The following is a 27,977-nucleotide window of genomic DNA, read 5'->3' as shown; positions in this document are numbered from 1 at the left end:
TATCTGTCTCCCTCTTCCAAATCCTGGTGGCATCTGGTCAAATCTGTTTCTGGTGTTTGTTCCCCCTCCATCCCCTCCCTCACCTCAAACGGCTTAACGGCTGACTCCGCACGTGAAAAAGCTGAATGCCTCAACTCTGTGTTTGCCTCTAAATCTTGTGTCCCAAACCCATCCCTCTCTGTACCCACCGTACCCAGTCGTACCCAGCTGCTCCTGGACTCTGTGTCCTTTCCTCCTGACAAGGTGGAAAAGTTTCTGTCAACCCTCGACTCTGATTCTGCAACTGGTCCTGACGGCATCAGCCCACGGGTCCTAAAATCATGTTCTTCCGCTCTTTCACTCCCTCTTTCAGTTCTCATCACCCTCTCTTTTGCTCAAGGTCATCTGCCATCTGCTTGGAAATCAGCCAACATCACCGCTTTGCACAAAAAAGGTGCAAAAACAGATCCTAGCAACTACAGACCAATCAGCCTTCTCCCAATTATCAGCAAAGTCATGGAATCCATCATTGCTTCAGATATGAAATCTTTCCTCTTTTGCACTGGCTTGATCTCTGATCATCAATTTGGTTTCAGACCTGGTCACTCTACTCTGGACATGCTGCTTCTGCTTTCTCAACAATGGATGGAGGTCCTCAACGCCAAACAGGAAATTAGAGCTGTCTCCCTTGACATTTCACGTGCCTTCGATACGGTCTGGCACCCCGCTCTGCTCACCAAACTCTCCTCCTTTGGTATCCATGGAAATCTCCACGCATGGCTGGCGGACTTCCTCTCTGGTCGTAGTCAACATGTGGCCCTGAATGGGTTTCTCTCATCTCCTCTTCCTGTTCAGGCTGGAGTTCCCCAAGGTAGTGTTCTGGGCCCTGTGCTTTTTCTGGTCTTCATCAATGATCTCTCTGACTCTCTTGAAAATCCTCTCTATCTCTTTGCTGACGACTCTACTCTCTGTCGCTCCATTCCTCATCCCTCAGATCGGCAGTCTGCAGCCTCCTCACTCTCTGCAGACCTGGGCAAAATCACAGACTGGGAAAACAAATGGAACATGTCTTTCAATCCTGATAAATCTCACACTCTTACGATGTCTCTCCGAAAAGACCGACTGGAAAACCCTCCCATCCACTTTCTGAATAATCCTCTCCAAGAAGTTCTGTCACTCAAGCTTTTGGGTCTCACTATTTGCCATGATCTTTCCTGGGAAAACCACATTTCAAATCTGGCCTCCAAAGCCAGTCGCCGACTGGGCATCCTCCGTCGTGCGAAGTCCTTCCTTGGCACACCTGAGCTCCTCACCACATACAAGGCTTTCATCTGCAGCTCTATGGAATACTGCTCTCCCCTCTGGTCTGGTGCTCCTGCCTCACACCTAGCTCGTCGTCACGCTGTTGAAACCAAAGCGTTCAGAATCATTGGAATCTCCCGCGATGAAGCTAACTCCAAGGGCCTTTCACTCACTCACCGCAGGCAGGTTGGTGGTCTTTCCGTCTTCTACCAACTCCTCTCTGGCCTTGTCCCCCCAGCTCTCTCTGGGCTCTGTCCCCCAAATATTCCTACAGGTCGCACAAGATCTGCCTGCAACCCTCTTATGGTTAAACTGCCAAAATCAAGACTTTCTGCTCACCTTCACTCCTTCATTCCTCTTTTCTCCCACCTCTGGAACAAACTCCCTCACTCTCTTCAATCCCACTCCACCCTCCAGGTCTTTAAAACAGCTGTTCATCACCATCTCTTATCCACCCCCATCCAAAACCTTGATCTTTTCTACCCCTGCTAATTTCGGTCCCCTTGTGTTTTATACCTCTCCCCCCCCCCCCCCCCCTTCCCACGCCTCCTGCCCCCAAGCCCTCTCCCTCCCACACTTCTCCCTGCTCTCAAATGTTGTGGTTGTGTGCTTCCCCTTCTCTCCCCATCTTGTCTTCCGCTCCCTCTTTTTGTGAGTTTTGTTTGTCTGGTTGATTTGTTTGTGAAATAAATGTTAGCTCTTTCACGAGCCTCGATTCAGTATCCAAAAAAAAAAAAAAAAAAAAAAAAAAATGTCTTGTCTTCGAAAGAAGTTCAATGCAGGAGGACGCCATTCGGCCCATCGAGAACGTGCAACGGTTGCCAACATATGGTTGTTTGGCCGTGGTCGATTCCCTTGATAACGCTGAACGCTAAGGAAGGAAGCAGCACGTAGGCCTACCATTTTTAGAATATTTCGTATGACGTTATGGTAATAAATGGATGTCCGACATCTTATAATCAGGTGGTGAATTGGACAGAGGCTACACGGTGCAAAGGTATAGTGTGCTCCCTACACAACATCCTGCTCTGGGGTTATGTGTATCTGTGAAATCAAATTAATAATAAATGTATAATGTTCGTCCCCAGCAGTCGCAGCATCACTCTTCATCAACCGATTAGTATTATTTCATATGGATACATCATTGCTGGGAGAGCACCTGTGCCACTCAGACAGTTCCCCCTGTTTCCAATAAGAAGAACTCATTTTGCCTACCTCGGAATAATGACAGGCTGAGTCAACCCACCTGGTGCTATTTAATGGCACGGGCTCAAACTCAATATCCTAAGATCTCAAGGCAGATACCTTGAGGTGCCACCCAACACCAAGCACCCAACACCAGGCGCCCAACACCAGGCTTCTTTATGTATTCACAACATCCGTAGATCAAGTACAACTTGAACTTCACTGCACATACTCCAGAAACAAGTGACTTGGAACCTTTCATTCCATCAGCCCCTTTCAAGTTTTCAGTGCATCCTTTCAGTGCATTTCAGACTTTTACTCTCTCAGTGCATCCATAACATTTTCAGTGAGATTATTCCATTGATGAATCACTCTCTGGCTAAATAAAACTTGTTCCTGGCGCCAAGTTTGGATCTCTTGTACTTCTTTAGATCTACCTGACCTTGCGTAGTGGTGAGCTCTTTGGAGTTGAGTTTAAAAAGTTTACGGGTGCTCGTCGTTTGGAAGCTTGTACACTGGGATCCCGTCACTCCTGGGGTGCCTGTAGTACAGGCAGTGAATATTAAGGCCTTCCCTCGCAGTTCAGCTACTGTAGTCTAGTCACCTGCCTCTAAACCTTCTCGATCCTTTCTCCGTCAACTATCCGAGCTTCAGAGCCTCTCTCTGAACAGCTCATGATATCCTAACGATAAGGGAATAGGCTGAGGGTTCTGAAAACATAAAAATCGAAAATAAATTTGGCGATGAGTACCAAGTTCGTTTGTTTGGGGTGTGAGGGGCTAAAAATGTGAAGTTACTGACATGTGACCTTACTAGCGGTTTTTTTGTCCGAAGGGAAAACCCAAAAAGGAAAATGTAAGCAATGACACTTTCAGCATCAGTGAAACATACAAAAGTAGAGTAACAACCCTAACCCTAACCCTAACTCTAACCCTAACCCTAACTCTAACCCTAACAACACTAGGTAGATCGCATCCCTCCGCTGGGCTGCACAGTTTACGTTTTGTATCCCACCGGTCATATCTGGATCCGGACCTGAACCAAAATATAATCGGTTTGGTCTTGTCGCCCAACCAACTCATCCACCAAGTTTTGGCATGAGTCGTCCACAACCTTTTGAGATATCGTGCTATTTATCGTTTTTGGCCTTATCACTCAATGGTGAAGAATCACTTAAAAAAAAAAATTGTATCCAGATCTGGATCTTCACCAAAATCGAATCATTTCGTCCTTGACACACACCCAACCTGTCCACCAAATATCATCAGAATCCATCCATATATAACTCTGAGATATCCTGCGACAGACAGCCAAACAGGCAGGAGTGAAAACACAACCTCCGTCCACCTTTGGTGGTGAAGGTATAAATCTAACTCAGCGTTATTGAATTGCTGCTTCACTTGGTGGCCACCCTGTAGTATCAGTGTTTCCCTAACTTTATCCCCCCACGAACCCCCTGTGGATGTCAGAGGTGTCCACGAACCCCCAACTTTTTGAGACACGATCTGAGTTATTATTATACTATAATACGCATAACAGTGCTTCATAAAAGATCAAGTTCATAGTGTAATATTGTAATGAAAAAAAACAAGAGATGAACAAATATTTATTCGGAAACTTCAAGATCAGATCACGAATTGTATCACGCATCGATCACCCATCACACACGATGAGACGGATGCTCCTGTTTTTCCTCCACGAGGCGTTTGATCGAGACACGATCTGAGTTATTATTATACTATAATATGCATAACAGTGCTTCGTAAAAGATCAAGTTCATAGTGTAATATTGTAATGAAAAAAAACAAGAGATTAACAAATATTTATTCGGAAACTTCAAGATCAGATCACGAATTGTATCACGCATCGATCACCCATCACACACGATGAGACGGATGCTCCTGTTTTTCCTCCACGGGGCGTTTGATCCTCGGAGCTGTCTTGGAGAGGGCCACTCTCATGTCGGGGCCGACGTCAAGGCGTGCCCGCAGCTTTGTTTTCATGACGACCAACGCGGAGAACCCGGCTTCGCAGAGGTAGGTCGTGACGAAGGCAGTGTCATTCGGAGCGCTTTCGCCGCTAGATTGGGGAAGGCCTCGTAGTTGCTTGCCCAAAACTCCGAGGGACTGGCAATGGTGGAGAACTGCATCTTCAGGCGGCCAGAGGCCTTCAGCTCGATCAGATCATCCTTGAGCTCGTTGTCATCGTCGATGTCGTCAATTAGAATCATGAAAGGATCCTGTATCCACGGATCGACCAACAGATTCGGAAAGTATCCATCAAAACTGTCAGACAGAGACTTCAGATGACCCTTGATGTCGACGACAAGCGTGGAGCAGAAATAATTCTGAGCGTCGTCATCCGCGAGGATTTGAGCGAGCTCCGGGAAGTTGACGAATGGCCGCTTCTCCACGCGGTTGCTCCAAAGCCGCAGCTTTTCTCGAAGCGAGTTGATCCGTTCCGCTGCTTCGACGATCGTGAGGCTGCTCCCTTGAAGTGATATGTTGAGAGCGTTAAGGTGCCCGAAAATGTCGCTGATGTACGCAAGCCTCGCGACGAAGACAGGGTCGCCGAAGTAGTCCGCCAAGTCGTTGCCTTTCTCACGCAGGAGAATTTCAATCTCCTGACGCAGCTGGAGGACGCGGTTCAGAATTTGGCCCCGGGATAGCCAACGCACCTCGGTGTAGTACAGAAGATGAGTGTATGCAGCACCGATGTCTTCACAGAAGACCTGGAAGAGGCGGTGGTTGAGAGCCCGAGAGTGGATGAAGTTCACTGCTGTGACAACGATAGCCATTACATCACCGAGCTCTTTGGGGAGCGTCTTGGTCGCAAGGGCGTGGCGATGGAGCACACAGTGTGTCACAATGACGTCGGGGCACTTGTCTTTCACCAGCGCAACGAACCCGGATCGCTTTCCCATCATTGCCGGGGCCCCATCCGTACACAACGATCCGAGCTTCGTCCACTCGATGCCGTTTTCTTCCATGAAATGGTTCACGATATTCATAATGTCCACTGATTTGGTTGTTGTTTTGAGAGGAGAACAGAACAGGAACTCTTCCTTCACAGCAAATCCCGCCAAGTAGCGTGCAAAAACCAGCAATTGACTGCAGTCGCTACGTCGGTGGATTCGTCGAGTTGCAAGCTGAAACGGCAGCGCGATTCCCGGAGTTCTTGTGTGACCTGAGCCACAATATCCTTTGACATGTCTTCAATTCTGCGCTTGATGGTGTTGTTGCACAGGGGAAAACTCTTGAGTTTCTTGGCCTCCTCGGGTCCGCAAACCAAGTTCGCCATCACCACGGCGCAGGGCTTTACAAGCGTTTCGCCAATCGTATGAGCCTTTTTGTCTTTTGCAATGAGGAGCGCTACTTCGTAGGAGGCTTCAAGGATAGGCTTCATCGACGGTTGGAACCCGTGCCGAGTCAAGCTACCCTTCGCCATGAAGCGAGCTTTCTTGCTTCGGAACACGTCTTCAGAGTCGTTCTGATGAGTCGGATGGGTGCTGGCGAGGTGGGCTTTTAGCTTCGATGGCTTCATCGACGCCTCCGCCAGCACTTTGTAACACAGAACGCATTGCGGATGTTCAGTCCCATCCTTCTCCACAAACTTCATGAACCCCCACTTGATGTACGAATCATCGTATTTGCGCTTCTTAGACATCATGGATTGCGGTCTGAATCTGTGAAAGAAAAAAAAATATATATATGATGTTGATATAAATTATATGATATATCAGATTTTATTTCAACAAAAAGTACTCTAGTTTTGACTTTCAGAAACGTCTCACGAACCCCCTGGGATGGACTCACGCACCCCCTGGGGGTTCATGCACCCCAGTTAGGGAACCCCTGCGTGTAGTTGTTTAATCCATTCCACTTCCTGTAACAGCGTTCAAGGTCTGCACTTGCTCAGACAAGAGATCCGCAGAAGGAAGAGTCAGGGGTTTGGGTTTTTTTCCAGGAAAGTGAGTACAGCACCTGCAGAAAAGGTTGTTCACTTTGCCTGCAGCCAGGTAGTCACAGTTAGTTGAATTACTGATTTTATTTTCTTTACAAGGACCTATTCACAATCGTGTTGTGCTTGTGATTGTTTTTTTTATCCTTGTACCATTTCGAAAGACTTGGTTCTTGATGTGCTGGGATACAAAATGTATTTCCGTGTAAATCCCTGTCTTCCTGAATCCTTAAGTGGAATTTGTACCCAGGTTGCATCGGGCAGGGCAGGTAAGGGTATCCGGTGCCCTTCGGAGAACCTTCAACTTTGCGCCTCCTTCCTCCGAAAATGGATATTGTGCATTAGAATGAATACTATTTCTGGATTTAAAACAAGAGATTAATTTTTTCACATGATATGTATGAGAGGAAATGCACATTATAGGGTGTAATATGGATCACATGATGTAATACTGCGTGTTACTCCAACAGAGTTGATCATCTGAATTTAGAATTTTACATTAACTACTTTAGTTGTTTTATTGTTTGTTTTTTTACTACATGGTCTACTCTGGGCTCATGGAAGAGTTAGTACACAGAACAGATCAGGACACAACATGTCAAAGGGAACCAGCAGGAGAAAGGGGAAACACTACCAGTAGAGGAGAGAGAGAAGGTAGATGGAGACAGATAAACAAGGGATGCAGGTAACGACGAGGTTTAGGGGTGAACGCAAGGAAATAACAAAATGGACACATCTTACTATAATTCACCAAATGTCTGTCCGTCTGTTCCCAGGTACCGCAAAAACGGCTGAACCGATCGCAACGATATTTTGGGTGGGTATTCCTGGGACCCCCTGGAGTAAAATAGGCTATACTGTATTGTTTTTCCAATTTTTCCCAATTTTCCAATTTTTCCAATTTTCAAGTTTTTCCAGAACATGATGGAATAATATTTACCGATATGAACAATGATGTGGCTTTTATTGAAATTCCACAAATACTGTTTAGATTTTGATGATTTGCATGTGACATCATTTAACGGATGTTTATATAAATCGTTTAAAATAAAAAAGCCTTCAATTTCTGATATTTTGCCTTTTCATTTGGGCCTCCTAATTGAAGCCCCGCCCATCCAGCCTGCCCATAGGGCAGGTACCGTTGCTAGTAAGTAAAATGTTGGGAGGGGTGAAGGTGGTTTAACGGGTGTGGAAAAGATCATGGTTTGATAGGGGTGATGACCTGAGATGATGGTGAACAGCTGACTTGCAGACCGGGAGGGAAGAATGAGATTGAAGAGATTGTGGAAGGTGATTCCACAGGTGGGAAAAAGAAGAATAAATGAGTGAAGATGAGCAGTAGTTCTGTATTTAGCAGTTTTACTTGGAGGGGGTTGATGGCAGACCGTGTCCATCCCACAAATATACCTGCGGGGACAAAGCACGAGAGGGCCGAGGGTGCAAGACTAAAAATGAGGCGGAGGAAGAATATAGTTTGTTGTTTCAGAGAATATAGTTCTGATGCAACACATTGAAATGATGGAAGCTGAACCAAACCATAGATGATCATATTTGTAAGCACCAGCAATGTTACTGTATACATAGATAGCTTACCTTACTGTAAGTAGGTAACCAAGTAAGACTGTTGATCACTCAGACCGACACATCCGTATTCCACAAAGTCTAAATATACTGAGAGGCTTTTCAATAATCACTCTCCTGCCAGGCATGAGCTATTATTTGAATAAAGGCCTCAACACTTACAAACATCTATGGTCTACTCTATATTGTGTCAGTAGATGTAAACTTTTAGTTTCTCACTGCTGAAGTCTGATTGTTTACTGATGTAATTTCATGAATAATTCATTCAGTTTTTTTTGCCAGGCCCCAAATTGTGCCACGCTGGGTGACCACCTAGTTTACCCAGTGGTTGTACCGGCCCTGGACCTGGTTCTTAGGTGTCAATCATAAATAGGAAATGCAACTTCCTCTTTATTAGTCACTAGCAGAAGTACCCGGCATTGCCGGGCGGGGGAGGGGAGGGGGAGGAGGAAGGGGAGGGGGAGGGGGGGAACGGGGGGGGGGGGGAGCGAGCCCCTTGGCAAAGCGAGCGATTTTTTTTTCCATAGCGTTCATAGCGTCATAACGTTCATAGCGTCATAACGTTCATAGCGTCATAACGTTCATAGCGTCATAGCGTCATAGCGATTTTTTTTTCATAGCGTCATAGCGTCATAGCGTCATATCGTTCATAGCGTCATATCGTTCATAGCGTCATATCGTTCATAGCGTCATATCGTTCATAGCGTCATAGCGTCATAGCGATTTTTTTTTTCATAGCGTCATAGCGTTCATAGCGTCATATCGTCATATCGTTCATAGCGTTCATAGCGTCATATCGTCATATCGTCATAGCGTTCATAGCGTCATATCGTCATATCGTTCATAGCGTCATAGCGTCATACCGATTTTTTTTGTTCATAGCGTCATATCGTTCATAGCGTCATATCGTTCATAGCGTCATATCGTTCATAGCGTCATAGCGATTTTTTTTTTCATAGCGTCATAGCGTCATATCGTTCATAGTGTCATATCGTTCATAGCGTCATATCGTTCATATCGTCATAGCGATTTTTTTTTTCATAGCGTCATAGCGTCATATCGTTCATAGTGAAGGAACTGCGCTCCAACGCGAGTCGAAAGAATTGACGCGACCAAAGACGGAATTCGTCCGAGTTGCTTTATTGAAACAAAACAGCTCAGGTATTCTGACAAGCCCGTTTATCGGGCAGCAATATATATACACATTTATGTCGGGAAGTTTGCCCGGCAAAAGCTATACCGGGCATGCCCGGGTGTCAAGGGCGAGCCTTGGAAAGGCGAGTCTGGACCTGCCCGGGCGTGTTTGGCTGCGGCCTGGCAAGTCGAGGCTGGGCGTGCCCGGGCGCTCTGGACGAGCACTGGAAAAGCGAGAGCGGGCATGCCCGGACGCTCTGGGTGAGCCCTGGAAAGGCGATAGCGGGCATGCCCGGACGCTCTGGGCGAGCCCTGGAAAGGCGATAGCGGGCGTGCCCGGACGCTCTGGGCGAGCCCTGAAAAGGCGATAGCGGGCATGCCCGGACGCTCTGGGCGAGCCCTGGAAAGGCGATAGCGGGCATGCCCGGACGCTCTGGGCGAGTGTTCGGAGGTGGAGGAGGTGCTCGGCGCGGGACGTGCTGGCGACGAGGATATCGTCCAGATAGACGAAAAGAAACGGCAGGTCGCGCAGCACGCCATCCATCAAGCGCTGGAACGCCTGGGCCGCGTTCTTGAGGCCAAACGGCATCCGCAAAAATTCGAACAGGCCAAACGGCGTGATGACGGCCGTCATCGGGACGTCGGCCGCCCGGACAGGTACCTGGTGGTAGCCCCGTATCAGGTCAATTTTCGAAAAGATGACCCATCCCGCCAAACGGGCGGAAAAGTCCTGAATATGCGGGATCGGGTACCTGTCGGGGGTGGTAGCGTCGTTGAGACGGCGGTAGTCGCCACATGGGCGCCATCCACCCCCCGGCTTTGGCACGATGTGCAGTGGCGAGGCCCACGCGCTATCGGAGCGCCGCACGATGCCGAGGTGCTCCAACGCGTCGAACTTGGCCTTCGCCACAGCGAGCTTGGCCGGGTCGAGGCGGCGGGCCCTTGCGTAGACCGGCGGGCCCGTAGTGTGTATGTGGTGCTCGATCCCGTGCCGCACCGCGACGGCCGAAAACGTCGGCCGTGTGAGGGCCGGGAATTCTGCGAGCAGGCGAGCGAACTCGTTCGCTGCCGGGAGGGCGCACGCCAGTTCGGTCGGCGCGGAGCTGCTGATCGTGCACGCCAGGGAGCTGAACGTCTCGGCGTTGACAAGGCGATGACATTTGACGTCGACCAGCAGCCCGTGCGCGCAGAGGAAGTCAGCGCCCAGCAAAGCCATGGGGACGCAGGCGGTCACAAAAGTCCATTGAAAACGCTGGCTGCCGAAGCAGAGGGTGACGACGCGTGGGCCGAAAGTGCGTATGGCCGAGCCATTAGCAGCGACCAAAGAGGGGCCGCAAACGGTGTCCCGCCTGTCCTGCTTGGAGGCGGGTATGACGCTCAGTTGGGCGCCGGTGTCACACAGGAAACGCCGCCCAGACGCTTTGTCCCGAATAAACAGCAAGTTGCCCGAGTGGCTGGCGCTCATGGCTGGGAATGAACGCCGGCCCGGCCGTTTCCCGATCTGCCGAAAGTGCACGGGGGCCGGCACGTCCGAGCCTTGTGTCCGAACCTGGCGTGGTAATAACACCACGCCCGGTCAGGTGGAGGCCCTGGCCGTCGTGTCGGAAGCGGGCGGTGCGGCGTGGCGGCCGCCAGTTGCACCGGCAGTTCGGCCTCCAACCGCGCAGGGCGCTCGGGCGTCGTGGGCATCGCCTCGGACGGCGGCGGGCTCCAGGTAACCGCGCCGATGTGCTGGCCCGCCGAGGAGATCTTATCGGCTTCCCTGGCGAGGGCGCGGGAATCCGTGATCAACGTGCCAGCCAGGGCGAGGTGTACCGGGTGAGGCAGCTGGCGAAGGAACAGCTCGCGGAACAGAAAATCCGGAGAGTGCTCACCGAGCAACGAGAGCATAGAGTCCATGCGCTCGGACGGGCGCGTGTCGCCGAGCTCGGGCAGAGCGAGCAGGCGCCGTGCGCGTGCTGCCGGTGAGAGGGTGAAAGCATCGAGGAGGAGTGTCTTCAGCGCGTCGTATTTGTCAGCAGCCGGCGGGTGCTCGAGGAGGCTCAAGGCGCGGGCCGCGGTGGCGGAACCGAGCGCCGCCACAACATGGTGGAAGCGGGTGTCGTCCGCGGTGATGTCTCGCAGGGCGAACTGAGAGTCCGCCTGAGCGAACCAAACAGCCGCGTGAGCCTCCCAGAAGGTAGGCAGTTTAAGCGTCACTGCCGTATCCATGTCGGTAGGTCACCAATGAAGGAACTGCGCTCCAACGCGAGTCGAAAGAATTGACGCGACCAAAGACGGAATTCGTCCGAGTTGCTTTATTGAAACAAAACAGCTCAGGTATTCTGACAAGCCCGTTTATCGGGCAGCAATATATATACACATTTATGTCGGGAAGTTTGCCCGGCAAAAGCTATACCGGGCATGCCCGGGTGTCAAGGGCGAGCCTTGGAAAGGCGAGTCTGGACCTGCCCGGGCGTGTTTGGCTGCGGCCTGGCAAGTCGAGGCTGGGCGTGCCCGGGCGCTCTGGACGAGCACTGGAAAAGCGAGAGCGGGCATGCCCGGACGCTCTGGGCGAGCCCTGGAAAGGCGATAGTGGGCATGCCCGGACGCTCTGGGCGAGCCCTGGAATGGCGATAGCGGGCATGCCCGGACGCTCTGGGCGAGCCCTGAAAAGGCGATAGCGGGCATGCCCGGACGCTCTGGGCGAACCCTGGAAAGGCGAGAGCGGGCATGCCCGGGAAAGACGAGACCGGGCGTGCCCGGGAGGTTCGGGCGTGCCCGGGAACAGTGAGTCCGGGCATGCCCGGGAGAGGCGCGTCTGGCCGTGTTCTGGCCGGTGCAAGGCGATTGTGTGCATCCAGCGGTAACCGCTACAATAGCGTCATATCGTTCATAGCGTCATATCGTTCATAGCGTCATAGCGATTTTTTTTTTCATAGCGTCATAGCGTCATATCGTTCATGCGCTACATTATGGCAAAAAATATGGATCTAAAGATGAAAGGGAAAAAAACCTATGTGCTGTGAATGGCAATGTTCGTCGCTGAAATGTGAAAAAAGGCAATTGCTTTCGCTCTGAAATACGTGCGAACGCGTAACTGAGTTAATGGCGGCAAGGAACATCACGTGATCGCTCTGAGCGAATCAGCGCGCTGCTCTGCGACCGGTCAAATTCCGTGCATAATATTCCTCGCTGAAATGCGCTGAGGTAAAAATATGGTTTAAAAATATTATGAAATCAATTTTTAGGTCGGCCATGTTCTTACCAGGCTCAATGGCCATGTCTGTGCCAAATATGAAGTACGTGAGCCTCTCCATTTAGGAGTCTACCAGTAACATTACACACACACACACACACACACACACACACACAAACTGTGTTTTATATATATAGATTGTCGTATATGATATAACTAGTACCGGAAACATGAACCCGAATGTTATTTTTCCCGTAAAGTGATTTAGTTGAGCAGATGGGCAAACCAATTGTGCATTTTATGACTAAAGCATGAAAGTTTCAGCATATAATCTACATACCCCAAGGTTTTATTTCACACGTGGAGGCAATTTGTATCTGACCTCTGGTGACCTTGAGAGGTCATTGACCTCAGCATCGCATTTTTCCAGTTTTTGCCCCATCACTCTTCATTATAATCACAAATATCTTTGCCAAAATTGCATTTTTGTTCTAACAAAGATGCTTACCTACCCTACCAAGTATTTGTGTTTATTTCCAGGTGTAAAGAACACCTTAAAACTGCCTCTCCGATGAGATCAAATGAATTATATTAATGAAATCCCATCATCCAGCCTGTCCAGGTCCAGCTCAGCTGGTATTTGTCCAACTTCCTGAAACTCAAGGAGATCCTTGGCCAGTGACACATAACCGCTACCTCCTGGTGGCTTGCTTGACCTGGGAGGGCATTGCAAAGCTTCCCCTCTTTCTACTTGGCAGGGAGCACAGAGTTCCCAGTTAGTGGTGCAACGTGGCTTGGGATGCTTAGATGTAGAAGGCTGGGCAGGATCAATCAGTATATGGCGTTTTCACTTGGTGACAAAGAAGCAGATACCAGAGTGTCTAAGTCTCGGGTTCTATAAGTTTTCCACCACCACTACAGTTCTGAAGAGTTCGGACCAGAGTATCAGGAGGTAGCTGAGGCATACAGAGGGATTATCCTGTAATTTTATCCTTTACACCTGGAAATAAACACAAATACTTGGTCGGGTAGGTAAGCATCTTTGTTAGAACAAAAATGCAATTTTGGCAAAGATATTTGTGATTATAATGAAGAGTGATGGGGCAAAAACTGGAAAAATGTGATGCTGAGGTCAATGACCTCTCAAGGTCATCAGAGGTCAGATACAAATTGCCTCCACGTGTGAAATAAAACCTTGGGGTATGTAGATTATATGTTGAAACTTTCATGCTTTAGTCATAAAATGCACAATACCTCCATATATGAGCTTATCAGCCCCACTAATTTCATTGGTTAATGCAAAGCCTGCAGTTGGCTTGACGGTTGACATGGCTGCCTTAACCCCAGTGAAAACTTTCATCGGCCATGTTAGTCGAGCAGGATGTTGTGTAGGGAGCACAACATACCTTTGCAACGTTTAGCTTCTGTACAATTCACGAACTGATTATAAGATGTCGGATCAAAAGAACTTCTTGCTTCAGATGAAATGTACAACAGCAGTCGGGTCGAAGGACATCGAAGATGAAAGTCTTGGGGAATGCAACCAATTCCCAAATCCAACACATCTCACATAACAAACATCCAAAGAGCTATAACTTGAAACAAATGTTCTTGGACACATGTACTACATGGATACTGTGCACATGCTTCTTCCACAAGGTACAAGTTCGGCACGATTTATTTATTCCATACACCAATATAATTTTTCATCCCCACTTACGAGTACAGGTATTAGAGTTCACCGACACTCATGTTTTTGTGTAAAACTTTGTGAACACTTCATTTCATTTACATGAAGGTCTCCTTACCCTGATCCGGATGTAAACTGTAACGGCACCAGCCACCAAGTTCAATTGGTTATACTGGATATCTTACTATAATTCACCAAATGTCTGTCCGTCCGTCTGTTCCCAGGTACCGCAAAAACGGCTGAACCGATTACAACGCAATTTTGGGTGGGTAATCCTGGGACCCCCTGGAGTAACTTAGGCTATATTGTTTTTCCATTTTTTTCCCCAATTTTCAATTTTTCCAATTCCCAATTTTTCCAAACACGATGGAATAATATTTACCGATATGAACAGTGATGTGGCTTTTATCTTACTACAATTCACCAAATGTCTGTCCATCTGTTCCAAGGTACTGCAAAAACAGCTGAACCGATTACAACGCAATTTTGGGTGGGTATTCCTGGGACCCCTGGAGTAAATTAGGCTATATTGTTTTTCCAATTTTTCAGTTTTTCCAAACACGATGGAATAATATTTACCGATATGAACAGTGATGTGGCTTTTATTGAAATTCTACAAATACTGTTTAGATTTTGATGATTTGCGTGTGATATGATTTAACGGATGTTTATATAAATGGTTTAAAAGAAAAAAAAGCCTTCAATTTCTGATATTTTGCCTTTTCATTTTGGCCTCCCAACTGAAGCCTCGCCCGCAGGGCGGGTACCGTTGCTAGTTAGCTTAAATTTGAATGCCACCATATGTAAAATATGTTATTTATTACCATGAAGTCATACGAAATATTCTAAAAATGGTAGGCTTACATACTGCTTCCTTCCTCAGCGTTATGAAATGAATCGAGCACGGCCAAACAACCATAGGTTGGCAACCGTTGCACGTGCTTTTGATGGGCCTCATGGCCTCCTCCTGCGTTGAATTCCTTGTATTATTGCCTTCCCAAACTTTATGATAAGACTTGGAAGCTTTGGGTTTATCGTTTCTGTTCCAATGTATTTATAAACTATCCCTTGAGTACCAAGACTGGGAGTCAGTGGAGATTTCTGTGGTGGAGCAACGGATGTGAACCAGTGGTTGTGGGGGAGAAAGTTTGGGTTTGTGACTATTTGGGAATCCCTGCATGGTCATAGTGAGTGTATGGGGTTAATGGAAGTGGGAGGCGAGATTCATGTCGGTTCTTGAAAGCGAAATTCGGAGTTTATTTAGAATAGAAACTGAGGATGTGGTTGGAGGGTTGGGGCAGCAGGATGTGGTTATCAGAAGTGAAAGGTAGAAGGTGTTGTACCCCATTACCCCAATGCCAGGAGGATGGAACAGAAGCTGCGATGGATGGCGAGGGGAATGACCTCGTTGCCGTAAGTGACACGTGGTTTAGTGAGCAATGCTGGACGCGAATTCAAGGTCACAGGGTTTGTAGGAGGTATCGGAAAGACAACATGGAGGAGGTGTGGGAATCTGGGTGAAGGACAGTATTGTATCGAGAGAGGGGCAAACATTATGTCATTACAGAGGGAATTGATGGAGAGGATTCTGTGTGCATAGAGATTAGGGATTGGAGAAATTGGAGGAAACACTTGTGAGATACTTCTATTGGGCTCCTGGTGTGAGGGAAGAGCAGAAAAGATGGATTTTTAAAAAATTCAGAAGGGCTCGTGGTAAGGGAAGAATATTGATTATGGGGATTTTAATGTGCCAGTGATAGATTGGTTCGAGGAACAGGGAAAGGGCAGAGCAGATGAGTATTTCCTAGATCTAGTCTATGATTGTTGTTTTTTTTTAACCCAGTTGAACAATATCCCCAAGGATATTGCCAAGATATTACACATAACAAGAAATTATTTAAATACAAAAGGGGAAAAGAAAGGGTAAAGAGGAGTAGGCCCATGGAGGAGTAACATAAGAAATTTAATGGATGGTGAGGGTGAGATTGCAGGCCTTGGTTGTTTTCACCCCTGTTTTTCTCTCTGTGAGCAGGATATCTCAAAAGGATATGGACGGATTCGGACAAAACTAGGTGAATGAGCTGGTTAGGTGACAAGAATAAGCCGATTCGATTTTGGTTCAGGTCCAGATGCAAATCCAGAGTATCAGTGGGCTAGAAAACATCAACTGTACAGGTATGCGCTCTACCAGGTACCGTTCTAGTTGTTACTGTTGTGAGAAGTCGTCGTGCCCGGGGTGGCGTACCCACGCTGCACAGACAAACCAAATACTGTACTGTACAGTAACAACATGCAAAGAGTGCTTTAACCTCAGCGTTGCCCAGGTAAAAAAAGGGAATTGTAATACCCACTGCCACCACCATCAGGTGGCGCTACACGATACACATTTACATAGCGAATTTTTCCCTTTCCCTCTTCCCCTTATCATAATCATTGTCATACATTTATCCTTCTCATTTTTCTTTATTTTAGTCCCCACATACTCCCTAAAGCCTGGTGTTGGCTTAGCGGTTAGGGTGCTGGCTTAGGATTCCGAGGATCCTGTGTTCAAATCCCGGTCTAATCGCTGAATTATTGCCAGGAGGGTTGACTCAGCTTCAGCCCGCAAGAGGTAATAAAGAAAACCAAACAGGGTTGGTGGCAGAAAGGGCATCTGGCCATAAAACATTGCTTCAAAGAAGGGGACCACAGTGCCTGAAAAAGGACCAAACCCGCTCTGCGGGGAAAAATGGTCTCCAAAGGTGGTTCTTCCACATACTCCCTAAGTATTGGAACAGTGAAGTCAAATTTGTTATTATTGCTATATACTCAAGAAATTTGGATTTTAGATCAAAAGATGAATATGAGGTAAGAGTACATTAATCAGCTTTCATTTCCTGGTATTTATATGAATATATATGTCTTACCATTGCAGAACAAGAGCACTTTTTATGTTCCCCCATTTTAGGTAAACACAAGTATTGGAACAGGTTAACTTAAAGTAAATTGAAGTAGTATACTTATTAGTATTTGGTTGCATATCCTTTGCATGCAATAACTTCATCGAGTCTTTAACCCACCAACTTCAAAAAAATTATTGGTATCTTCCTTTGAGATGCTTTGCCAAGCCTTTGCTGCAGCCATTTTCAGTTGTTGTTTGTTTTGGGGGGGTTTTGACTTTAGTCTCCTCTTCAGGAAGTGAAATGCATGCTCTGTTGTATTTAAATCAAGAGATTGACTTGGCCAGTCTAAAACCTTCCACTTTATTCCCCTGATTAACTCCTTGGTTGTGTTGGCAGCGTGTCTTGGGTCATTGGCTTGCTGCACGGTGAAGCACCACCCAATGAGTTTGGAGTAATTTTCCTACACAAAGGCAGACAAAATGTTTCTGTAAACTTCCAAATTCATTTTGCTGCTGCCATCATTAGTTACGTCATCAATAAAGATGAGTGAGCCAGTTCCAGAGGTGGCCATGCAAACCCAAGCTATGACACGACCTCCACCATGCATCACATCACAGATGAGGAAGCATGCTTCGGATCATATGCAGTTCCTTCCTTTCTCTACGTGTTTACCTTTCCATCGCTTTGGTTAAGGTTCATCTTGGTCTTATCAGTCCATAAAACTTTGTTCCAGAACTCTACTAGCTCACCTGTGTACTTGGAAAATTATAATCTGGCCTTTATTTGGTGCTGATGAGAGGTTTGTATCTTGCAGTGTAGCCTTTGTAATTTTGCTGTCGAAGTCTTCTGTGAATGGCAGATCGTGATACTCTCACCCCTGCACTCTGGAGGTTGTTGGTGAAGTCACTGACAGTTGTTTCTGGGTTTTTCTTCACAGCTCTGATGATATTTCTGTCATCAACTGCAGTTGTTTTTCTTGGCTGACCTGGCCATTGTTTATTGCTAAGTACGCGAGTGGTTTCTTTCTTCTTCACAATATTCTGAATTGTTGTATTTGCTATGCCCATTTTTGTCCTCTGGTTCTAATTTAATTATTTTTCTTTCAGCTTCCAAATTTCTTGCTTCTCTTTCATAGGCAATTATCTGGTCTTTATGTTGGTTTATGCCTATTGACTCCAAAGGCAGACACCCAAGGCAAACGCAAAGGCCAAAACCAAGACGAGACATTCACAGCTCTTTTTATGCATGAACAATAAATGCAACAAGAAACGCTTGTCAGTTATCTGTCCAATACTTATGCTTACCTAAAATGGAGGGACTGAACATAAAAAGTGCTATTGTTATACAATGGTAAAACATATCCATTGAAATGCCAAGAAATAAAAGCTGACTTCCTGTACTCTTGCCTAATATTCATCTTTTGATCCAAAATCCAAATTTCTTCAGTATATCTTACTATAATTCACCAAATGTCCGTCCGTCTGTCTGTCCATCTGTCTGTCTATCCGTTCAAAGGTACCGCAAAAATGGCTGAACCGATCGCAACGATATTTTGGGTGGCAAATCCTGGGATCTCCTGGAGTAAAATAGGATATATTGTTTTTCCAATTTCAGCTTTGGCCTCCAGCATTTTCAGGTTTGGACTCCAGCATAACGTTATTTTCCCGGGCGCCGCACAAACGGCTGCACCGATCGCTGCACAGCTGTGCTGCACAGCTGCACCGATCAGACTTGGTGACCTCGGACAATTACCTTTTATAAGGACATGGGTTGAATCCCTGCTTGAGAGAATGCTAACCCCCTCCCCGCCATCATGGTCGTCTCTCCAACTCACAATCCCACGAGATATGCGGAAAGGACAACCCAAAACCAATTATCTTCTTTTTGATTCATATATAAACATCATTAAAAGTAAATAATGACCCCGGCCAAAGTTCAAATGACGTGAGTTTAATCTCGACATGAGAGAATTCCACATAGCTATTTGGGTGGTGTAAAAGCTAACAGATCGCTGTCTCCATTGATCTTGCCAAGGCCGTAACACCTATCGGCTCAAAATCCTTTTAGCTGTTGACTTGGTAGTTTTTACAATGAAGGAAACATTAACAATGTTGTTAAAAGTTTATTTTGTGATTCATTTGTGATTGGAGATATGTTGTTTGGAATGAAAAAAGAGATATCGAGTTCAAGTGAATGACGACATGCCGTGATGGTTTCTACTTTCCAAACGTGAACTTCGCGGATCGCCATATGCAGATTCGCCACGGACCCACGATCGATGTTTCTATAACAAACGGGAACGTTTTTCATGGAAGTCCTTCACGAACTCGCTGTCCATGACTGAAGGTGCTACAGGAATGTAGAATTTATTGGTTTCATGCTTTAGCATTCGCCGTATCTGCATTGCCTGTTTGCTTGTGGCCTCCCACCCATGCGTCGCATGGGTATCTCACTAGTAGCAATAATAACAAATTTGACTTCACTGTTCCAATACTTATGGAGCGCATTGTACATATAGACCAGAATCAAGTGAGTGCAGAAAATCAATGTATATTCTGTCATCATCATTTTCCATATTCAATGGTTTGTTGAAATAATCTGAACCTTGATGTCCATCCTTGGTTTGAAGAAGTATTAATATGGGAGTTATTTTTCAATTTGGTCCATATTAAAATCTTTTCATTAACAAGATAAAAATACATTTGTTCTTCTATCAATATGAGACGCCTCTGTGATTTTGGACTCATTTTTAATACTCACTATTATTCATGGCCACAGCAATAGATTGTGAAAGTTTATTGTGCCCTGCTAGGAGGATCGATTGTTGCCAGTGCACTCACATTTGGTGGTCTATTCTGGATTAAATCCCTAACCCAACTATCAACTGTCACTGGCAGTTGAAGCGTGGTCCATCTGCCACCATCTTGATGGACGTTACCACCTCCACAGTACATGTTGAAGCCACGTGGTGTGTGCAGCCGTGCCGCACCCTGGTCAAATTCCAAATTGTTGTCCGAACCAACTATAAGTCTTTCCATCAAAAAGAATGATGCAACACCCTGTTTATAAAGTACCAGGATGTCAGTTTATTGTTGGGTCTGGAATTGTGACCCAGAAAAGACTACTCACAGGTGATAACCTCAATGTCTACAGCCAGCCATATAGATGCATTTGGTTCGACATCTGGATTCCATTTTGGATCCTGGTGGGAGGTCATTTAATGTGTGATGCACTGAAAATATGGGAAATATCTGAGTGATGACTGCACTTTACTAATTATAAACAGAGTGGATCCAGTCATTTTGAAAATACTGTTCAGAGAGGGTTCCTGTGATCAAGAAGATTCATTTTCACAGAATGATAACAAACAAGACTTTCCAGTGTAATGCATCTATAAACCAACCACCAGCAAGAATAACTCCAATTGTTTTGCAAGTCGGTCAAAAACTATTGAATATTTTCCAACAATATCAACACAACAATTTACAAAATGAAAACCTTCTCAGGCAGAGTGTAGAAATGCATTTCCAGCATAATGTGAGATGTGTTTGCAACGTATAACTGAAATAGTTTGAGTACAACGAGAAAAATCAAATGTAGGGAAAGGCACCATGTGGGCCTTCAATGATGGACTGAGGAGGAAATACTGTAATAAACTGAATATATATATATATTGTTACGTACTCCTCCCCAAACCCTGGTCACGGTGTACCTCCGAGCCCCGAAAGGAGTCACGGCAGAAAGATGTGTTATTCTGTGTGTCAGAGATCAATGGTGAAACCACACCAATTGTTACCAACAAACAAGTATTGTATTAAGGTCACACAAGAATAACAGCACAAGAACAATATTAATCAATTGTACAACCAATATATCATTCCTATGATGGTACCATCAGTTTCGTACAATATAACTCACTGTGCTCCCAGTGAGCGAAAAGAACATTCCCAAAGTCTCTGTCCCGGCATCAAGCCAAAGTCGATCCACGCTCCGGTGATCGTAAGAACGATGTCGTATCGAGACCAGAATCCCGTTCGGCTGACAGTCACACTGCCAAAGATGCGCAAAGGTGCCCTCAAGAGGCGACTGGGAAATCACACCTTCGGGTATGAACGTTCAACGGCTCCCAAACGGCGAACCACAAATTCCCAATCAAAATCCATGTTACACATGCAAACCAGGTTAACGACTGGGTGCGGTGAAATAGCTGAAGCAAGGTGAAAAGCCTGGAGCGATGCGAAATCGGGAGCGAGGCAAAATGGCCGACGGGCCCGTTCTGGAGGCGTACCTGCACTCCAACGATTCTCTTTGGAATCAACCGCAAAACCCGACACGCAGGTTTATCTGTCACAGCGATAACAACTCTGTCGCAGGAATCCCTTTCCCAGGAAACCCAAAGTTCGCTCGTGACCCCCGTTCGCCAGCGTTTGCTCAAGACCTCAAAGCAGCTCGGCTTCTTCTTGACCTCACTTGCTCCGCTTCCTCTTCCTCCTCTTCTCCATCCGGTTTTCTCTCGATCCCGTTTCCGGTTTCTTTTAAAACATTAATTTTTTTTACCTTTTGAAAACAGTTATCTCCATTTCACTTAAACGATAACAATAATAGTACATGGAACCAAAAATGTTTACAGTGGATGAAAACCACAACAACGGAAGTGACAATATATATACATATATATATATATATATACGAAACAGGAAGTAAATTCCTGCATGGGGCTAGTGTGAAAAAATTCTGACTCAACCCAGGAATCTGAACCCAGGAACTCATCACTTACACAGTGACAGCCCACTGAGCTATTGAGTCTCTGGGATATTGTCAGAGATTTCTCACACTAACACTGCGAGCTTTATATATATTGTTGCAGTTGTGCCACAAAGGCAAACTCCCTATAGTTAAATTGCACGACAACATGTAGCCTGCATTAGTTAGTTATGTCTTATTGAATGTACAGAGTAGCCCTTCCCATTGTGTAGTAATCAAAAGCAATATGCGTTTGAGTTAGGCTAGGATCTTCAAACCTTCGTTGGTTAAGGCGTGGCCATTAAAATATCCAGGAAGGCGTGGCCAACACCACAGGCCCACGTGACTAATGGACAGTGAAACCTCCCCTGAACGAAAGAGGGAAAGAGGGACGTAACCTTCATTGGGGGAGGGGAGATCGAAGGCCAGCATGTGACCAATGGGGAGCCGGGAACCTGTCGCCACGATGCGGCAAAACCTCAGCCAATGGGAGGCTGTGAAACATTTGGAGGGGCGTGGGCAGTTCTGATATTAGCCCACGCATATCGCAATTCATTCTCTTGCGTTCTGGGACTTCGTCGAGGACACACCTGGATTCTCTTTGCCTGGGATATCGTGTGCACGCGCCGACCTCCGGCTCTGTTCCGCCGCTCTTGCCTGCTTTCGCCACGTCCACGACGAAACCTCGCTTGCGCAGTTCGGTTCTTCCACAAAATGTATTTTGGCCTTTGTCTTCTTGATTAACACCAAGTGTCTGCGCCGATTGTTTTGCGCCGTCTGGCTGACCAGCAAGCATTGGCAATTTCCACTCGTCCGACCTGCGTGGAATCTACCTCGTCCAGGCTGCATGTGAGGACTGAACTGCAACACCAGACCACGTGGTCACCAGCAAGGAAGCCTGGCACATACATCGGTACGATCTTTAACCAGTGCCCTTTTTGTCCCTGTGAGTGTGTGTGTCAGAGTGTGAAGGTACCAAGTCGGGGTTTATTAGTAGGTAATATTTGTTAAGGTGAATCTTTGTCTCTTTCTCTGTGCCTTCAGAATAAAAGGCTGTACATTTGTTTTACTTCCAACCTGTTCGGATACGTCTTTTCTCCATTGGCCTAGCACCATCCGAGACCGAATTTGGCTCGAATCGGGTCCATAAATCTTGTTGGGGTAAGGCCGCTTTCCACACCATGTGCAAAACCGCTCGGCATCCAGAAGGTGTGGGGGCAGTGAGGGTTTGATTGCGCGGAGGCTTCAGCACGCGCGTGCACCTTGCCGTGTGCACCTTGAATTTGGAACCCTCCCGGCCCGGTCGTCTCACGACTGTAACAAATTGTTGTCAGGAGTGGGGATTCGTACCTCCTGATCCTCGTACTCTCGGTCATACCTTCCTCCTCGTCCCCACAACATTATATATACAGTCACGTGAAAAAGTAAGTACACCCCATGTAAAGTTTTGACTTTTTCAACATATTTCAACATACAGCTATTTGATCTTCATTTCAACAATATTGATAGATAAAGGTGATATAATATAACAAATATCATGAAACATTTACATTTTGTAGTCCATTGTATAATTTAAATAAACATAAATGCAAATTTCACATATATATATGTACCTTTTTCGTCTTTCACACTCGGAAACCGTTGTTCGTTTCACAGAGGCTTTGTTCAAACTCCACTCCACCATAGCACGTCAACGTCAACCATCATTTGCCTTCTTCCCTTCATTCCTTCTCTGCCTAAATTCCTTCCCACATCAATCGTTCATTCCTTCACATGATATTCCTCTCCAACATATACATATATATATAGTTGTGTGTATGTATTAAGCCAACCACATCTACACTATAATACTCTCCTCCAGGCTGTCTGTCCTTCCTTCAGGGAGGGGAATTACCCGTTCAGGGAGGAGATTCAAAATCAAATCTCCATCATTTTGTTTGCTCTACATGTACCTCTGAGGCTACATAGGCCTCTGCTGTCCATTTGAACACTGAATCATCACGTCTTGTATGATTAAATAAGAAGTTACCTTTTGAATAAACAAAGTTACAGTTTGATTACAATTCATGCAAAGGAAACAAGGTAATCTGATGTTTATGTGTCCTGTTTGTGAACAGGATATCTCAAAAAGTTGTGGACGGATTTAGACGAAAATTTGGTGAAGAGGTTGAGTAATTGTGACAAAGACAAATTGATCATATTTTGGTGAAGATTCGAATCCGGATGAAATAATTTTAAAGTGATTCTTCACCATTGAGAGATAGGGCCAAAATCTATATATAGCATGACATTTCAAAATGTTGTGGACGAGTTATGACAAAACTCGGTGGATGAGTTGGTCGGTGACAAGAACAAGCTGATTATAGTCAGGTTCACTATGTTTTTTCGTTCAAAATCATGGTAGATTAGCAAACCTATACATTTTTGGAAACGTTATTACATGGAAAATCTGAAAATCAATGTTTACATTTGCCAATTCCGACCAATTTGATTCGACCAATTCGACCAATCGACCAATTCCTTTCGACCAATTCGACCATTCGACCAATCGCTTCGATCGACCATTTGACCATTCGACCAATTCGACCAATCGACCAATTCCATTCGACCAATCGATTCGATTCGATTCGATTCATCGAATTCGATTCGATCGACCATTCGACCAATTCGATTTGCCAATCAATTTGACCGACCTTTGCTTGTGTGGAACGGACTGTGAAAACGATGCGGACTATATTGTCGGATACGACACACAGGACAGTGATGACGAACTCTAAATGGCATATTCTGTAATCGTGTATGTTTGATGCCATTGACTGCCTGTGTATATTTTGTCATTGACTGCCTGTGTAGATGTGAAGTTATACTGACTGCATGTGTATATATGATTTTGCTGACTGCCTGTGTATGTTTGGTGATATGAATTATTGTGACACATTTTGATGTTATTAACTGCCTGTACAAAATGATAACATGTATTTGATTATGCAACTTATCGCGAATATAAAGACAGTATTTTGCAATTCAAAACCTTTGATTCGTGTCTTACCATTCTCCATAGCACTAATTTGATACTTTCATTGGATTCCTTGTCCCTGAAAATATAGGTTTAGTATATTTTAAAAAGTTTTTAGGGTAATTAGAGGCAGAAATAGAACAAAATATGTATTTTACAGTGGCCATTTTGAAAATCCAAAATGGCCGCCATACAGGTATCTCTCCAAATGTAAACATTGATTTTTAGTTTCCTTATGCTATAACCTTTCCAAAAATGTATAGGTTTGCTAATCTACCATGATTTTGAACGAAATATAATTTATTGACATAGTGAACCTGACTATTAGCTGGTGATTGAAGAATGAATAAATGAGTAGTCCTGGTGGTGAAGGAGAATAACTAGTGTTTGATTTGCCAATGTGGTCGGTCTACTGTCGATCTGCGTCACTGCACGTACAGACCAATGCAGGAAAAGGATGCTGATTGAGGTATGCCAACCACCATGGGAAGAGTGGAAGGAGGGACTCAACCTTTTTACAGCATGTAGAGTAAAACAAGTGCACAACATTTGCTTGCAGCCTGTAAATTCAAGTTTCAGAGAAGTCTTCGACTCCTTAACTTAACATATACATATAACTTCACCTGTCCCACCCTTTCAATTAGGCCATGAGCCACTAGGATTGGTCAGTACCATCTGAGGGGAATAGTGCTCATAGTGATTTTTGGCAAGGTATACACCCCTAGACCTGGAAAAGATATGATAGAATTGCAGCTGTGGTAGATTTTTGTGTGTTATCACCCTTTTTGTAACCATATCCTGAAAAAAAAGAAAGAAAAAAAAGTAAAGTTTAAAAATGGAAAAGTATTTGTGTATCATATATTTTGAAAAAGTCAATAACAATTCTGGGATACATATGATTACATGGGTTTGTAGAAAATTTATTGAGGAATTAAAAAAACCAAATGGTATATATTGGCATATAGGTAACAGTCCCACACCAGATCAAGTCGGGTTGCAGATTTGTACTGTGAGAAAACAAATGGGATGAAGACCTTTTCGGCATATTCGCCAAATGTTTTGACTGTGCCAACATCGGGCTTTAGCTTTTGAACAATTACTGCCCCGTCAAGTATGACACATGTCACCTCTGGCATCTGTGTGCTTGATGGTGAAAGTTCCTCTAAGCAGTCCAAAAGGTCGCTCTTTGTACCAGGTCGAAGCTTCCCATCCTTGGACAGAGATGGAGGGAAAGATTGATTTTCATGACGGCTTGTCCATATTGGTTTGTCTAATTGTCCAATCAAAAAATTGATTTGCATAGTATCATGACATGATACTATGCAAAATTAATATTTTCATATGGCCGCCACATACTGCTTAATATTTTATGTTACCATTGGATTCCTAGACCCTAAAAATGTAGGTGTAGGCACTTCAACCATTTTGATATCTGTTCTAATTATGGAGATATTCATCAAAATAGGTCTTGTATGACGGCCATCTTGGATTTCAAGATGGCCGCCATATGGGGTGAAATTGGGGATGCCCCCTGGACTAAAAATCTTTCTTTTCGGGTATTCTAGCCATGTGCCAAGTTTCATGCTTTTAAGGGAAAAGGCACAATCGATCCGAATTTTTTAGCTAAGCCGCCCAGCTAATAATGGTGTAATTTCTTTAGACATTTCATATAATATGCACTGATAGTCCAAGCCATTTAGCCCAAATATGGGGCCAGATAGGAAAAAACTGCAACACTACATATCAGTGCGAAATTGTATGCAGTAATATATACCAGATAACGTATCAAAAGTCTAAAGCTCTAAAAATATGGGGTGTCTGTCAAAATCACTGGTACATGGACCCCCCTTTTCATCCTTTTGCGGTACGATTTGTTCACATTTTGCGATACATTCCGAGCACATGGTATATAATTATACTTTTAATATCAGGAATTACAGCATGTTACAGCCCCAGTACGGCCCGTACGGAACAAAAAAATAAGCACGTAAACAAAATTCCCAATAGCTAAATACTGATCACTGATATGCAAATACATGAATCACTTGTCATGACTGTTTCAGAATTATGGCACATTTTGTTGATTAAAATCACAAACTCATAATAAAATCACATATAGAGAAACTAATAATAATACTGACTCGTAAAATACTGTCGGAAGTCAAGGATTCGCTTAAAAGTAAAAAAAATGTCCACAATTAACTAATTCAGCTGCATGTCACAGTCTATAACAACAGTCCACTACCTAATCATCATTTTCCTCATCATCGTCGTCGCTGAAACTGTCCAGGACGGAGTTGGTGCAGCCAGATCCACGGCACTGACCACAAGCAGGAGAACACTCTAAGTTGTTCTTGCGGCATGTACACCGTGCGGAACCACAATCGGTCGAACAGTTGCACCGGATAACATTCAACAAATCCTGAGGTGCTGGAGGGAGGTCAGTCATAACAGGAACAAGATTGCCGTCGCTCATTCTCCAGCCCCAATCCACTGGTTGTAGGCTGTTGTTTCCTTTCCACTGCTGTATTTGCAGATACACCCGTCTGCTGTGATATCTCGCTGCAGCAGATGTGGGCGGTAAGGTCTGTGGGAGTATCTTCGAAGTCTTGACTGCGACCTGTTCACAAAACCGCTTGTACCTGAGGGAATCCAAACTTTCATCAGGTTTACCCTTGTAGAGACACACGAGTGCTATCTCTCCTGCAGCCTCGACCACATCTGGTGATGCATCCTCAGCCAAGAACTGTTGGGATTGAGTTTGGAAGAGTGTGCTCATCATGAATTTATTTAAAGTGACGCTCCTTTGCCAAGGCCGTACAGTCGAGACGTCGTGTCACATCCCAATACTGCGTGTATGAATAGGATGCTTTCACACACAGCTGCACCTAGCTGACGTTTCATGGACTTCACATTCCAGATGTGGTTTGGTTTTGTAGTGGATTTTGCCTGACTATACATAAACAAGTCGTGTGCTTCTAGGTTTGCGTAGAAGCAGAGTAGGACGATCAGATCTGTGTCTTCTCCTATAAGGGCTGTGTTCCTCATGTTCGCCGAACTGACTGCGGTCTGGACGATTAGCAGGTCAGCATCTTCCTGGGAATGATGGGTCTGGCATCCAGAAAGCCAGAGGTATCTGCTCAACATGTTGATGAAGTTCTGTTTGTTGTTGAGGTTTCCCAGGAAGATGTCTTTCTTCATGGTCAACTTCATGTCATCAGTGAAAGTCACTTCTGGTCCACCTCTACCTGCTGCTCGCCTCTGGTGGGTCATGTGCTTGGTTGATTGACCAAGATATCCATCAAATATTACGATGGCCTTTCCGTA

The 27,977-nt window shown here is 45.4% G+C and overlaps 1 protein-coding gene across 1 annotated transcript in view; it reads left to right on the top strand.

The window, feature by feature from the left end:
* The window catches only part of LOC137414879 (thyrotropin receptor-like), a 126,297-nt gene that overhangs the window by 31,650 nt on the left and 66,670 nt on the right, over positions 1-27,977 (top strand). The gene's annotated exons all lie outside the window — the stretch shown is intronic.

This window comes from Myxine glutinosa, chromosome 11, assembly GCF_964187855.1.
Source record: "Myxine glutinosa chromosome 11, kmMyxGlut1.1, whole genome shotgun sequence".
NCBI lineage: Eukaryota > Metazoa > Chordata > Myxini > Myxiniformes > Myxinidae > Myxine > Myxine glutinosa.
The sequence above is the reverse complement of the archived record's forward strand: the minus strand, read 5'-3'. Positions and strand labels throughout refer to the sequence as shown.